At 36.4% G+C, this 16,220-nt stretch overlaps 1 protein-coding gene and 1 pseudogene across 5 annotated transcripts in view; one reads left to right on the top strand and one right to left on the bottom strand.

Moving 5' to 3' along the window:
* Positions 1 to 16,220, bottom strand: part of LCLAT1 (lysocardiolipin acyltransferase 1) — a 146,585-nt gene that overhangs the window by 33,577 nt on the left and 96,788 nt on the right. The gene's annotated exons all lie outside the window — the stretch shown is intronic.
* Positions 11,835 to 13,450, top strand: LOC107195548 (annotated as a pseudogene).

The raw sequence follows: 16,220 nt of genomic DNA, 5'->3' as shown, positions 1-16,220 counted from the left end.
CCCTAACAGCTCACTGTTGAAGTTGGCCCCAAATCCGTCATGTTCTAAACTTTATGCTATTTCTTTCTTCATTTTTGAAATTTATATAGTTAAACAATTATTTTATATGCTATACCAATTGAATTACACTATTTACAAAAAACTTACATGCAATATTTATATCCCTTTGTTGGTAAGTCTCTGGCACTGTATTAGGGAAAAAAAAAAAACAATAGAAACCTTGCCAAATAACTTAAATCCTTTCATTAAAATATATTATTTTCTACATTTGCTAACCTTGGGATATGAAGTTTGCACCACTGACCATGATAAATGAGTCTGTGCTAAACTCGTTATATTCATGTGAATACTGAAAAGTATTTACTGTTGAGAAGTTAACTGACCCACGTGCGATTAAACCCACAATCTTGATCTTATTGGTCTTTAACCAAAAGAAATAATATACTGAAGTAAAGTTAGTGTTCTGCTTTGGTTGTTTTACCACTTCAGTAATTATCTTCACTCACAGAGCAACTCAGTGTTGAAAAATCGCCCAGAAATATTACAACAGTTCTTGGCATGTAGTAAAAAATATTTGAAAAGTGATAACATACCATATTCAAATTTAGAATCCCAAAATTCAGACTCTCTTCTAGAAAGCTATGCAGACCTGTTATTTGAAACCCTTGGTATAAATATCACCTTGATATAAATAAAGCCTTCTCACATATTATTTTTAAATGTACCTATTAAGGTCAGCAAAAGCTGACCTGATGGATGCTAGTTAAGAATGAAATAGGGGAGATGGATGAGAATGGCGCTGCAGAAAGGGGCAAGTGATCTAGCTGGGAATGGGCACGATGCATTCAGGAGGCACTGAGAATCCAAGTTCAGCAGAATGAAGACAAGGTGGAGGCATCTTTGTGTAGCTCAGGTTAGTGCTGGCACAAAACTGCGCTCAATACATTAGTGAATTGAATGAATAACTAAAGCTAATTCTAATATAAACAGCAAAAAGAGAATGGGCCTAGGAGACAAGGAATGGAAAACCAGATAAGCAAGAAAAAGGTCAGGAGGGCTATTGTATACTAGTAGTGAGGTATTACAGAGCAGTACCTAGAAAGAAAATAAAAGATGGGAGAAATTCAGTGATGAGAAATGGGTGTATACCAGACAACACAATGAAAACTGATTCTAAGTTTCAGAGAATAAAAGATACATAATAAAACTCTCATTCACAAAAAGACTATGATTAAAACTGGTCTTTAAAGAACATAAAAGAGAATGAAAAAAACGTCAAAGAACAACTAACAAAATCTACAGGCAATCATTTTTGAACTAGCATTATCAAGATAATAACCTTTAGGTTCATGATTTATAGGGGAAATATATATAATGTTTATTTTATGCTTGATTAGACTATTTGAGTATTATATAACAAGATTCCAATATGGTACAAACTTTATTGAACACTTTAAAAATATCCAATGAAATCTGCTTCAGTTTTTTTTTTTCCTAGAGAAGTATTATGTATTGTTTCATTTCAATTAAAATGGAATTCCTGAGACAACAGTAGAAAGAAGGGAGTTCACAATTTTATCCATTGTGCTGAGAAATAAGAGACCTTCCCACACGATGATCAATCCAGTAGAAATAACTGTCCCCTCTGGTATAATGCCTGGGAACTCTGATTCTGAAAATGTGTGTATATACCCACACACGCGTACACACACACAAGGAATCTTAGTAAATAAGAGAAATGAAACAGTAATAACAACTTGATGCAAATTAAGAAAAGTAAGCCAAAAAGTGAATTCATAAAAGAGCTCTAATCAGGGATTATGTTCAACTAATCGATTATCAAGATGAGTAAAACGTTTAGAGTAGAATCTCGATAGTGAGTGTATGGGTGTTCATTGTAAACTTCTTTGAACTTTGCTGTGTGTTTGAAATTTTTCATAATAAAATGTTGGATAAAAACTAGATGAACTATTTAAATACAGAGCAAAACGTTATCTTGCACGAAAAAGTTTATGAAATTTTTATTTTTCCTTAATTTTTATTAGAATAACATATATAGATTAAAAAGTCATATAGTACAAAAAGCATTATAATGAAAAATAGCAGGCCCCTACAATATCCCTGAGTTTCCATGTCCTAAAAACAGAAGCATGAAATTATTAAAACTTTATTAAAATAAAACACATATTACATTTTTTGTGGGTTTTTTTGTTTGTTTGTTTTGAAAATGAGTATAAGGGGAAATAAAACTAACTGGAGAATCATGGAGTGACAAAATTTTAGAATTAGAATTTTACATGTTCTAATGAAACACAGGAATTTGTCTTCTAAAATGATGTCACAGAAATATCTTCTGCATATAACTGGAGTAGGAGTGAAGAAATCAGTGGTGCACAGGGAGCCCAGTATGACAGGGGTATCTAAGTGATGCTGCTATACCTTAGGCAAGCGAAAGAGGAGACAGCTCAACTGATTAAGAAGCCAAAACGATTTACTAACACCTGAAAATTTATATCTTGTCCAACCCACTGATTAAAAGTTCAACCTGAGTAAAATACTACGTGAAAAGACTAGATTATATTTCTTTGAGATTTGTTTCAGGCAAAATTTTCTATCCTCCAACTACATAGACGCTAAGATCAATCCCAGGTAAACATTAAGGGTGAATGCCATTTTGCCAGATTTAAAATTTTTTTTCATAATGGAGTTTGCGAATATACTAAGTTTTAAGTAATATGGTCAAATTCTTGATTAGCTAGCCAGGAACACTCTTTTTAAAAAGGAATGTTAAGTTCTAATTAATTTATTCTGCCAAAAATTAAAATGAACAAGTTACCAAGCACAGTAAAAGTATTTTCTTGAATGTGGCTTTCTTTGGAAAGACAAAATATAATCAATTTGATATTTTACTGAACTTTCAGTATAATATTCTCTTAATAGTGTTAGTATTCCCTTAATAAAGTTTGAGACTCATTTAATTTTGCCTTAGGTGATGTAGACTACTGTAAATAGCACTGAATTTCTTGGTTATACATTTATATGAACTGAAAGAGTTAAAGTAGAAAGCGGATGAAGAGAAGATGGGCAGGCAGGTAGACTGATATGAAGTTAAGTAACACAAAAGTCCAGGAGATACAAAATAGACTGCAGCTCTAATAACTTTTTATCTAGTCCAACTTTGTCATGCAAAACAAACATTTTAGCATAAATGTAAAATATACCTTCATTATCAAATAACAAATATGGTCGACCAGGAAAAACTTCTTAGAGACATAGAACATCACCCTAAAACATTTTGTTATACAGAATCACAGAAAGGTCAAATCAGGCAACATTAAAATAAGAATGAGCATTAGTAGTAAAAGTAATTCTTTCCTAAGGGAGTCTTAGACCTAGCTCATTAGTTTTATCTCACAAGAAGTAGGTTTTCAAGTGTTGAGGAATAACAGTTTTATGAGACACATCTATTAAATTTCTTATAAAATTAACTACCAGTGAATGCTTTATCATAAATGTCAAATATTGGTTTTGAAGGGATATATGGAATCTATAACCCATATGCCAGAATGTACTGATATAGTGGACTTGGCTTTAAATTAAGAAAGTCCTTCCACTAAGCCTTTACAGCCATTTATTGGCGAGAGTAGGGAGTTCAAGAGCTCTTTAATTTGGATTAACTGGAAACAAGAGGAACTGTTTTCCACTTCAGATTTCTTCAAGAACGACATCTTTGTTGCTTCAAGTATATTTTGTTAAAGCAAAGTGCTAATAGCAGATTGGCAAATAGTTCTATTGCATGTACTTTAATAAACACACGACTCTTTTATTATCATTTGTAATCAATCGACTGAACATATTTAAATAAATGCTGTGAAAACGTATGAAATGGATCAAACAACCCTCTAGCAGTTTTCTTCACACTGTTCTCTGCTTGGCAACCCCCTTCTTCATACATGAAATGATATATTTCAGTCCTGTTCTATAAACAGTATAATTCATTCTGAACTGAGAAAGTCACATTAATAGGGCTTCGCTATACATGAATATAACTATTAAGTTAGGGAAGAAAAATAATGTTTTCTTATTAATCAAATTGATTATTTAATATACCTTTCTATTAATAAGTTTGGGTTCATTTCTTTGTTTCAACACTTCTTTTCAAGGTGCATGTGGGAATATGGGAAAGGGCCGGGAGAGGGGAGAGTAGACAGTGCCCATCCACCTACATTTATGAAGTGCTTGGTAAGTGCTCAGGAGCTGGGATGACAAAAATGAATTAATAACTCATGACATTCACAGTCTGTAGGTGAGACAGGCATGTAAGAATTATAAGACACAGAAACCATGAAAGGGAGGAATGAATAACTACAGTGAAGGGGGTGAGGAAGGGAAATCTCTAAGAGCAAAAGCCATACCCAGTTTTCAAGGTATAAGTTTTCACCTCTACACTAAATGGGGTATTTAAGGCAAAGAGAGACAAAGAAAGATGGAATGGTGTAGTGTGTTATTATTTTTGTTTGTCTCCCTTAAAAACCTGTGGTCTTTAGGCTATTAGGGAAGACAGGTTTGAGTTTTATTAACTATTATAGTTTCAAGGCCTGGTTATAGTAGGTGCTCAATAAAACTTTTGTAGAATTATTTCCTCTATCGTTTACCCTAACATTCCAAATATAACACATAAAACACTTGTTTTTAATGTCTGTAGATGATAACCTAAATTTTAAAATAACAAAATACTTTCAAAAATACTTTCATTTGATGACCTTATAGAATGCAGCATAGTCTAGTTAGTTCAATGCTAGACTCAAAGCTCAGCAGCTAAAATCTGTACTTGAACAGATAATTAGTAATAATTATGATGTATTTATGGAACACTACGTGTGGTCTAGGTACCGAGCTAAGCACTTTATACAGATTATGTCATTTGTTCCTGACAATGATCCCAAGAGGCAGGCATCCTCATTTTACAGATGTGATGGGGATAGTTTAGCAAGTTGGTCGCCATACTCTAGTTTGGGAAGTAACGTTTTTTTCTTATATAGTTGTAATACATACATTTCAATTATACAAACTGTTTTTGCAATGCCCTAGACTGTGAAAGGAGCATGCTCTTCTATCTGCTGATTGACAAATGCAAAGCAAACTGTCATCAGCTATACAATTTTATCTCTAAGTTGAAGGACGGAATACTTTATACATTAAACTTATAACATCACAGTATACTTTGATGTTACAAGTCATATAGTATATTTCATTAGTGATATTTAGACAAGTAATGAATGGCATATTAATTAGCTTTGACCAGGCATATCCTTGATGGTTTATTAGTACTTACTATTTTTTATTTTACTGATATTTGGCACCCTCGAATCTCATTTTGCGTATGTAAAAATAAATTGATCTGGCCCTTCTGTATGCTTCAGTACCTGAGTTTTCTATGTATATTTAATATATTTCCATGTCACTACCTGCTGCTAGATAATTAGTTCCTGAAACTCTTACTGAGTTCCAAACAGTGAAACATAAGATGATCTATCTGTTTTAATGTCAAGTTTCCATTTCAAAGTAAATGTGTAATTTGCTTATTAATTTCCTCCTCTGTGTAGGAGTCATGCCTCGCCACTCCCAGCATACACAGTAGACCCACCTTCACATAAGAGTGGGTGACGAATAGGTTTACTGTCTCTTAGATGGGCAAATCAAATATCTTATTCTTTCTCATGCTTCCTTTCACTTTTAGAAATCAAGTGATTTCCTTGCCACCTATAAATTTAGCTTCAGTTAAAGAATAACTAAGCCGTTACCTTTTTACTTATCTGAAGAGCAATCTCTCAAAAGCCCTAGTATTATAAGGTTAATGGCGACAGTTTACAGTGAGTAGCTGGCAAAAACTATTTTTAAGTGATGTTGTAAGCCACGTCTTCACCCACAAATGTTCTAGAATCACTAGAAGTTTGTTTGGATGAAGGTCGTTCTTATGCAGAAGGATCAGGATCCTTATAGACCAGCAGGTTCCAGACATCTTCTCTCAGTAAAGTCTAAGAGTAGAACGAGTATATAAGTGAAATCAAATGCACCAGAAAGGCAGCCCAAAGGCAGATGGCCTTGAAATCTCGCTCATGAGGAAACATTATTGTCACCTCTGTTTCAAAACAATTCAATAAAATAGAACTGAAAATGCCACACCGAAGGCAGAAATCACCTCTTACCCTGAATCACCCCTCGGATGCTGGGATTTAGGACACGGGATCCTTTTCAAATGCTGGATGGCAGCAAAAGGAATCCTAGCCCTTTACTAAATATTTGTCGAAGATGACAAAAACTTGGAAGAGCAACAGCAGACCTAAAGGGAACTACAAAATTACTGGGTAAAAGTTCATTCCTCATAGATACTTTAATATGCTTTGGATAACAAAGATAAAATAGCTTTATTTATAGTTGTATCTATCCATGTGTACATACATTTGTACTTATTTTTGCAGGGTAATAAATTCAATTCACTCTAATAATACTAGTGCTCAAAGAACAGACATCTCATGTCAATAGGAATTGATTTAAGAATTCCTATAATTTAGGAATTAAGTGAACAGAAGAAAACTATATTCTTATTCAGTTGTATGTCTGATTTAAATCTTTAGTAGATGGTAGTACACTGTCCCTTTTCTCTTTTTTCTCCTCAGCATGGCGCCCCTCAGTTATTCTCCAGGCTTAGGATAAATACATATTCCAGTTACCATCCTTGCCTCGGTTCATCCAATTAAAATTAGAACAGTCAGCCTCCAGCTATGTTGCAGAGTATTCTAACGCTCTATCCCTGAAGAACTATTGTAATCGTGTTGCACACACTGATTAGAAACCCAAGAGAGATGACATTTTGTTCTCAATAAAACTAAATGTGGAACAATTATTTCAATTGGAAGACATATAACATTTAAAAAGTGTTCTGAAGTTCACTGTCATGAAAGCTATGGCAGTAGGACATCTCAGGTGAACCTGAGATTTAATATCTGATGAAGAACAGGCCAAGTTGCTAAAGGATCCAATTGCCAAATAACCAATTTGCAGAATTTACAAAATGTATTGTTTACCAAAATCTTGTTAAACTATCAAGTTTGTAGCAATTCATATTGGAAAGGAAACATTTTTAAAAAACTTTTGAAGACTTCTGCAGTTTGATTTGACTGGATTTCACTGGGTGTTTTATTAATTTGCTACATCTGGACAAAACTGAAGTGGGGGTGGGGGGGACGGAAAGGAAGGGAGAGTTTAAAGCCTCAGAATCCTGGAGCTCTGGCTCCAGACAGAGGCACCGGTATCACTGATATAACTGTTCATCCACTTCCTGCTCCCCACCCTCCACTTACGTGCATGAATGATACGGCAGTACAAAAAGGCCTCTGAAGAGGATGTTTGGGGCCCAGCCACAGGAGCTCGAACTGGTAAAAAGGGCAAGAAGAGTAAAGCAAGGTTTTTTTTTTTCCTCCGCAAGGATTAGGTCTGACTCCCAGGGAGAGAGAAGATTCTAATTAAAAGCTGAAGAAACTCTTTCCAAGGGGGACATCCAGCAGGACAGAGGGAGTGCAGCACCCCTAGCCCTAGTGGGGCTAGCAGCTTGGGAGCACATGAGATGCAGCAAAGCAGTATCTCATGGCCCGTGCCAGCTGTGAGATGACCTGATCAAGGTGGCAATACACGCAAGGATTCCAGAGCAGCCTTCTACCAGGTCAGAACCCCTGAGACAGAACTACTTGGAAAGTTTTGGCAGACACCGGAGAGAGATGCGGAAGCCCGGCTGGTGTTAACAGGACCGCACTGCATCTTCAGGCTAGGAAGACTTGGGGACATCTGGAATGACACAGCAATTTAAAGGCAGGCCAGTTATCTTTTAAACATTTTTCTTGGATAAAAATTCTATTAGAATTGTCCCACTTCTACTAGAATTAAACCATCTAAAAGGAGAGCTGTTTGGGGAAAAAAATGTTTAAACAACTGAGTTCTTCATACTATAGATATTGTAAGGAAAGGGAGGAAATTATAAACTGTTCGAGTTTTGCTTAACTCTTTTATACCATTTAGTTTCCATTTTCTTTTATTCCTTTATCATCCTACTCTTTTGAAAAATTAATTGGGATAAGCCTATTTTTATAGATATAAAAACCTTACAAGAGGATTTTTCAGACTTCAGAATGTCAAAAGATAACTTAATACATCAAAGTTTGTATCTTCAGATGTTAGACTTTAAAATTCAGTACATCTAGTTTCTATTTAAAGTTTCCCTAGTGTGTTTTCTATTTCTGAGAAATTTTATAATAACAAATACAGTTACTAAAAATAATCTCTTTGAAATTACAGTAACTGCATGGGAAAGATGTTACATTCTGTAGTCTCAACATTACTTTTTTAAAAAGCACTACCATGTTTAAATAACCACAAACTGCTTAAAAGGTTTATTAACAAAGTAAACTGAAGTTCCTAAAATCTCAGAAAATCATGAAATCTTAGAATCGCAAGAGATCTCAGATGTCTCGTAGTTCTATCTAGTTTATCCTCTTCCCCAATTCTCCATAAACTCTCCTCAAGGCAGGGGATGTTTCTAGAGGAAGGGTCTGTCCATCAGAGTCAAGTGTTAGTGACAGGGCAAGAAGGGACAAGATCTGGGTTTCACAACCAGGTGGTCACTTGAAAGACTTCAAGTTCCATGGAAGATAAGGGGTGGAAGACTGACTATGAAGCGTTGTGAAGTTATCAGGGTTAGGGATGTGATGACAGAGATGACAGCTCTTCTAAGAAGCCTGTGTCTGCAGGAAAGAAAGAAGTAGAATAAAAGCTGGAGTAGGGGTGGGGATAAAGAAAAACTGCATGATAAAAAAACCCCACATCTGTGTAGACGTAGTTTTTCTTTGTCTTTTTAAAGACTAAAGATATCTGAATGACATAAATGCTGAAGACAAGGAACCATTAATAAATTAGAGCTTAAAGACATGGTTAAGAGAAAGGAGATAAAGCTTAGAGTGAGGTTTCCTGAGCGGGGCAGGAGGGTATAGGATCCAGTGTGGAGCTGGGGAAAAATGAAGGTTTACACAGGAGGAGGATCTCTTTCATTACAACAGGAAGAAATATTGAATGCAGACTCAGGTAATCTGCAAGTTTGAAGGAAGATCAGAAACTATACTGGGTTGAATAGTGTCTCCCCAAGTTCATGTCCAGTAGAACTTTAGAATGTGATCTTATTCAGAAATAGGGTCCTTGCAGATATAAGTAGTTATGATGAGGCTGTACTGGATTAGAGTGAGCCCTAAATCTAGGATGAGTGGTATCCTTATAAGAGGAGAGGCACCGGGAAGGCCATGTGAAGATGCAGGCACAGAGACTGGAGTTATGTTACCACAAGCCAAAGAATGCCAAGGATTGTTGGCTAGACAAGTCAGGGAATGATTCTTCCCTAGAGACTTCAGAGGGAGTGTGGCTACTGACATCTTGATATCAGACTTCTAATTTCCAGACTGTGAGAGAATAAATTTCTATTGTTTTAAGACACCCCAGTTTGTGGTAATTTGTTACAGTAGCTCTAGAAAACTAATACAGCAACCAAGAATTTATTTTGCAGTGATCTGCATAGTTGGGGGGATTATCTCCATCAGAGGTCAAAGCCATTGTAGAGAAGGCGGGCAGCTGGCAAAATGCAGGACTGCACTTCTGCCAGACGTGGGCAATAGGGCTAAGGTGTTGAGGATACTGACAAGAGTATGGTTTTAAAGGGTGGGCTACAGAGTATAACTGGGATGGGAGAAAAGAAGAAAGCAGGAGGATAATTATGAATGGGGAAAAGGAATATAGGCATTAAGGGAAAAGAGATCTTAATGAGAGTAAAGAACAGCTAAGGGGGGAATAACTTTTGACAGTTGTAATGGAAGAGATTGTGGTCAGAGAATAAGATGTTTAACATTTAACAGGTAGATCAGTTCCAGAAGACAAAATCCCAAGTATGAAGTAGTAAGGGTAACGTGTCATCATGCAGACGGTGAAGTCACCGAAGAGAAAGGCTAGAGTTTTTGAAAAACGGTGATGTTGGTTCTATATCAGGACAGCAACTGGTTCTTCATTTCCCACTGCCCCCCTCCCCTGCCCTGCCATTCATGGGTACCAAATAACATTGTTGGAAAGATCACTGATGCTTCGTGATGTGCTTGAGAAGCAAAGGGCATCACCGAAGTCAAAGACATTTATATTAGAGTCTAGAGTATAGTCAGTTCTAATGAATTCTTAAAGTAAAAAGAGTCAGACTAATTATCATTATGGAAAGATGTTTTTTTCTAAACTACATCAGCAACCATGACCAAATTCTGCTACTTGTAAAGGACACTGTCCAATTACAGACAATGAACTAGAAAACTGCAACAAGAAATCCAGAGAATCTTCCAAAATAGCTCATAGCTAATAGCCATCTGCCATCAACCTCTATACAAAGCAGAAATCTTTAACCTTCTTTAAGGCTATGGTATCTGTACCTACCAAACATATACCTTGAATAGATTCACTAAGTCACCAAGAAGTCCTCTTTATTACTAAAACCATTCTGGATATGAATGGCTAATCAGAATAATTAACAACTGCAACACAAAGCCATTTTTGGCTATATGTATCAAGGGCTGGAAACAAAGAAAGATCAAGGTAGCCGACGGGCTCATAGTGCAGAAGAGCAAGGTCTGTTTATGCAAGTGCAGCACGCGCTGGCAGCCGTAGCACAAGCGCAGTTAAACTGCTACAGGAATTTAGGGGAAAGAGAGACTATTTCTGGCTGACAGAATCAGGAAGCTTCATGGAGGAAATGGCCACAACTAGAAATGACGCCTCTTCCCTCATCTTCTCGTCCACTCAAATATCCCTACATATTAATTTCGGTAGGAAAAAACAAAACAAAGCTAAGATCCTGAGTGATTTCTAAGCAAAATCTCACATATATGCACCAATACACAGAAGCCTGAAAAAGCCAATGTGTGAAAATAACTGTATAGGAAGAAACTGCCACAGAAATGATGGCAGTTTGCTTGGCAAGATTCCTTTTCCTCTTTTCTCTGCATTTTATTCACTCCACTTGATAATATATTGGCCTACTCTGAACAAGTTCAGCAGATAAACCTAGAATCTGAGGGTTATATCTGTCCTGACCACCCTTTCCGCAGGAGAGAGTACGCTTTAGCACTGTCTGTCCAGAGACCGCACTGGGCTTTGAGGTAAGAAAACCGGGATATGAGTGGATGGATCAGTAGCACTGACACAAGGAAAAAATTCAAGTATGTGCTCTCCGGGCCTTGGGTAGGGGCAATGGCAGTGAGAGGACAAGGCTGCTATTGTGATGCAGAAGACAATTTATTGCACTTGAATGAAACAATGAAGCCCATGATCTCGGAGTTCACATAAGTGGAATATGAGTGGATTGCCATCTGTATCTCTCTATGTCTAAAATGGCAAAAGAGGCATTAGAAGCATCTGAGAAACTTCCAGTTTAGCTCCTCAAATGAATAATGCCAAAAAAAAAAGTTCTGAAAGGCAAATTAAGATGTAAATACTGAGTTTTATTTTCACGATAAGCCACAACAATGTACTTCTAATTAATACCCAACAAACAGCTAGTTACATCTATTGGCTAACTTAGCTATACATTAAGTTTGTGTGGGCCAGCACATTAGATAAAATCACCAAAATTAGAGTATAAATAAAATAAACAGGTTCACAGAGCAAAAAATGGTCAGAATACGAATATCTGAATTATTAAAAATTGTGAAGTGATATACAAAGAGGCTGACCTTGGAGAATATGGCGCTGTGGGCAGCATGGAGCATGTGGGCTGTGGCCTGCAGCCCGCATGCCGCCTTGGCACCTGCCGGGGCCCTGGGGCAGGCGCCTGAAGGATGTTGCACACCGGCCCCAGTCTGCTCTCCGTGTGTAAATGAAGAGAAACATGAATGGATAACCCCAGAAAATGGTATCAGAATAGTGGGAATCGGCAGTTTTGCACACGAAAGCTTAGGAGATGTTTACTGTCGTTTGCCTGAAGCTGGGCCAAAGTTGAACAAACGAGATGAGTCTGGTGCTTTGGAAAGTGTGAAAGCTTCTAGTGAACTCTATGCTCCTCTATCAGGAGTAACTGATGTTAATGAAGCTCTTGCAGAAAATCCAGGACTTGTCACCAAATCTTCGTATGAAGACAGCTGGCTGATCAAGATGACACTGAATAACCCTTCAGAACTAGATGAAGTAATGAGTGAAGAAGCATATGAGAAATACATAAAATCTACTGAGGAGTGAACATGGAACCCCCTAAAGTAGTATGAAACAACTTTATCTAGCATAAAGTTGTCTTAAATTAGTGGTGGATAGAAGAGTTAAAATAGCAACTTTTAGTAATATCAATGGAAAAAGAAACTACAATGCTACTGGAAGAAAATACCCCTTAACTTTCTAATGATTGCATATGAACATAATATGCATCTTTTCTACAATACCCTATGATTTTTAGACTAGGCCACGGTTACATTCAGAATTCCTGAAATAATTTATGGTAAAAACCAGCTATAAAAATTATGTAATTCGAGGATAACAATATTGTTATCTTAAGCTTTATATAATATTACAACTTACTTACATCCATCCATCTGGATTTGGGACAAAATATTTAATGATCTTTCCACTGGAAACAACTGGCAGTGGAGAAAAGTTTTTGTTAGTTGCTACAGTGTCAGATGATGAACAATACTGTCTTAATTTTGCAATATACTGCATTTGCTTGTGCTATTTTTATACAATGAAGCAACAGCCTTGGAGCAAAACAAGAAAGTTTAATAATAAAACATTCAACTTCTTCAAAAAAATTAATTAATAAAAGAATGACCTTTATAAGAGAACAGCAGTCTTCTTCAATTTATGAAATGTTATGAGCTCCTAGACAATGGAAAGCAAGGCTTTATAAAGCTAAGAATTCTCAAGCATGCTCCACCATATTTTGCTAAGTCTAGCATTGCCATTTTCTGTAATCGCTGCCTCCTTGTTTTCATCGTGAGTTCTCCTCTCCTAGTCAAATCTTGTAGGGCCAGCAGTATATGATGCTAATGCTGGTACACAAAGTTCCTTCAGCATAGTACAGTGAGTCAATAAGATACTAAAAACAAATTTCAAAAGGAAGCCTAATCCTTGAGTGTGTGGTACATTATGGCGTTAGCACCCTAACCATTAGAAAAGCCAAGATAAAAGCTGCATAATTAAAAAAAAAGTTCAACACAATAGAGATTATGCTCAGTGTAAGCTCTTCATGCCTAGGTTAATATGAATAAGCCAAATACTAAAAACTTGAGCCACTAAATTAAATTAGAGTGATCATCTACAAATACAACATATTTCACTGCTATTGTAAAAGAGAGAGAGAGAGAGAGAGAGAGAGAGAGATAGAGAGAGAGAGTGTGTGTGTGTGTGTGTGTGTGTGTGTGTGTGTGTGTAAAATCTTCAAGTTGATGCCTGTGCGTTATTAGCTGGCTAAAGATTTCTAACAAACTTCACCTTCCTATAGAGGTCCACTGCTCTTCTACAATTTGGTTGTGGTGAATTTGCTTCATTCATTAATTTATTCATTCATTATTTATTGAACAACATAGCAGCCCTACCTTAGGCAGACAGAAACAGAAACATAAATGCTGACAAACCCACGATCCTTGCCCCAAAGGGAATTAAAATTTAGAAAAGCAGATAAAATATATTTGCAAGTTATGTGATTCTTAAGAGTGGTTCAATTGTTATGGAAGACTGGAGGAGGACTGAGAGCACTTTCTGTTGAACAGATCACGAAATAATCTACCTGAGCTGAGCATAAAAGGACAGGCGGACTTGATAAAAGGCAGAATGGGAGTGTTGCAGGTGGTGGGAAGGAGCGAGGCCAGTGCAGGCAATGAGTCACCACTCTGGATGGAGCTTACAGCTGTGGTGGAAGTCAGACTGGGCCTGGTGCTCGACACCGCTTTTACTTGTTTTCATAAGCTTCCTTTTCTCATTTCCACAGCAACTATTCCAAACTCTCAATGAGCAGCTCTGTCCTGTACATAACCCATCATCATCATTAGATTACCTAACCTCTGATCTGACAGAGAGAATGGCCTTCCATCAAATAATCCCTCACTTTCTCACTACCAAAACCTACATTCAAACCATATGTTCATAGTCAGCCTTGCCTCTTGCCCTAGAATGAGGAATCCCCTTAACTTTGTTTCTATCCCCTCTTAAGTTCTTAGCAAATGTACTCCATCATTAGTTCAATTCACTTTCAGCTTTTCTGCTACTGAATTTTCTGTGCCTTTAAAAATATTCACATGCCATAGTTATCCTGATGTGGCTTCCTTCTACTAACTACGCAAACTCTCTCCTGTCCTTTTTCAGCAAATTGCCTGTAGGAATCACCTAAATTTTTTATCTCTATTTCTGTACATCAACCTTAACTCCTCTCAAATCTGGCACCCCAGTCCTGTGAAACTGTTCTGAGGTCAACAAATACATTCTAGTTGCTGCACCCAATGACTCTTCTCAGGCTTTATGTGCAAGAATTCTTTCAGTACCTAGAATCTGATACATTGCTGAAGTTTTAGAGAACAAATCCATAAAGCCCACGAGTATCCGACCTTGCAAACAGGCCAATACTGCTTGAAAAGATTAATTCATATCAAAGCAATATATGCAAATATAAAATTATGACCATTTACAGCCATATACAGAAAGAGAAAAAAAATTTTGAGTGTCTCATAACCATTAGTGAAAATACAAGTAAGACATTTTTCCAATGATTCTTTCCTGGGAAAAAGCTTTGTAATTAGGATGAATCATACCTTTTTCCTACTAAATGCCATTATACAGTCTGTAAATACCTCAATTGTGGATTAAAAGAGATTAAAAAAACATGAGATGCAATTACTTTTACTGAGTCTTCCTTTAACCTGAATAGAATAAATGCAGAAATCTCAAAAGAAGACTGTTTTGGGATGACTATGATGATGATAAACCCAATAAATCTTATTTTATCTGAGAATAGTAGTAAACTGCTTAGGAAGATCATCAACTCTTAGAATACTAAGAAGGAAACAATTTACTCACCAGTCCCAGAGGATTTATAAAGTCATAAATAGCATCTTCACAACTCCCACTATTTCTGATTTTTTTTTTCCAACTTTGTTAGAAGTGAGACTTCATGACAACTAACACTTCCTCTCTAACTTTAGATCCTACCACGTAAAAAGATGAATTCTGAGCTCCAATCCGGCCACTCCCCATTGCTGGATCTCCAACTGTGACTGTACTCTCCCAATTTCTTTACCAGATCAAACTTTGCTATTCCTCAATGTCTAATTCAAGTTCTAGTTCCCTAAATGCTCCCCTTTACTCTGCCATCTACTACAACCCTTCTCCATTATTCACTCATACATTGTTTCTGTGATACTTGATCTACGTGGGCATAGGGATGGGTTCATCATAAATTTTGATTCTGATGCTGTCACCAGCATGCCTTGATCACACGGTATGAACTTTACATAGGCCTTAACTAAGACTCAAATTATATGCATTTACAAGAAAGACATTTTCTATAGAATATTTAAATATAAACACCTTTAATAAGCACAATTTTAATGACAATATGCACAGGGCTAACTTTTTATGATATGCGTCCCTTCGCCTAAACTCTGTTCATCTGTCAAGTCTAAACAGAAGTCAGTGTTTCCTAGCAGTCTTTCCTAATTTTAGTTCTTACCATCTTAGTACTAATGGTCCCTGACTTATGATGGTTCAACTTACAATTTTTTGACTTTACAATGGCGAGACAGCGATAGCATAATAAATTATATAAGATATTCAAGATATTTCACTGATCAGAAAGGTCATTAATAATTTCTTTAATGAAAACTAATTGTTAACCTATTTGAACACTTCGTTTGAGTTTATTATTATGAACCTATTGTGAATGCTAAAATTCCATTTTGGATGAAAGCAAGTAAGTCTCATGATCCAGAAAATAATGTTCAAAGTATAGCAGGTCCTCAAATAATGTTGTTTTGTTTAACATTGTTTTGTTATGATGTTGATGAGATGCTGTAGGAAGTTAACTCTTATTTATATCAATTAGCCTATGGTAAAACTGGCTTCATTATATATCATTCTGCCACAGTTCCAAGAATCTATTGACAACG

Source organism: Pteropus alecto, unplaced genomic scaffold (genome assembly GCF_000325575.1).
Source record: "Pteropus alecto unplaced genomic scaffold, ASM32557v1 scaffold61, whole genome shotgun sequence".
NCBI classification, from domain to species: Eukaryota; Metazoa; Chordata; class Mammalia; order Chiroptera; family Pteropodidae; genus Pteropus; species Pteropus alecto.
The sequence above is the reverse complement of the archived record's forward strand: the minus strand, read 5'-3'. Positions and strand labels throughout refer to the sequence as shown.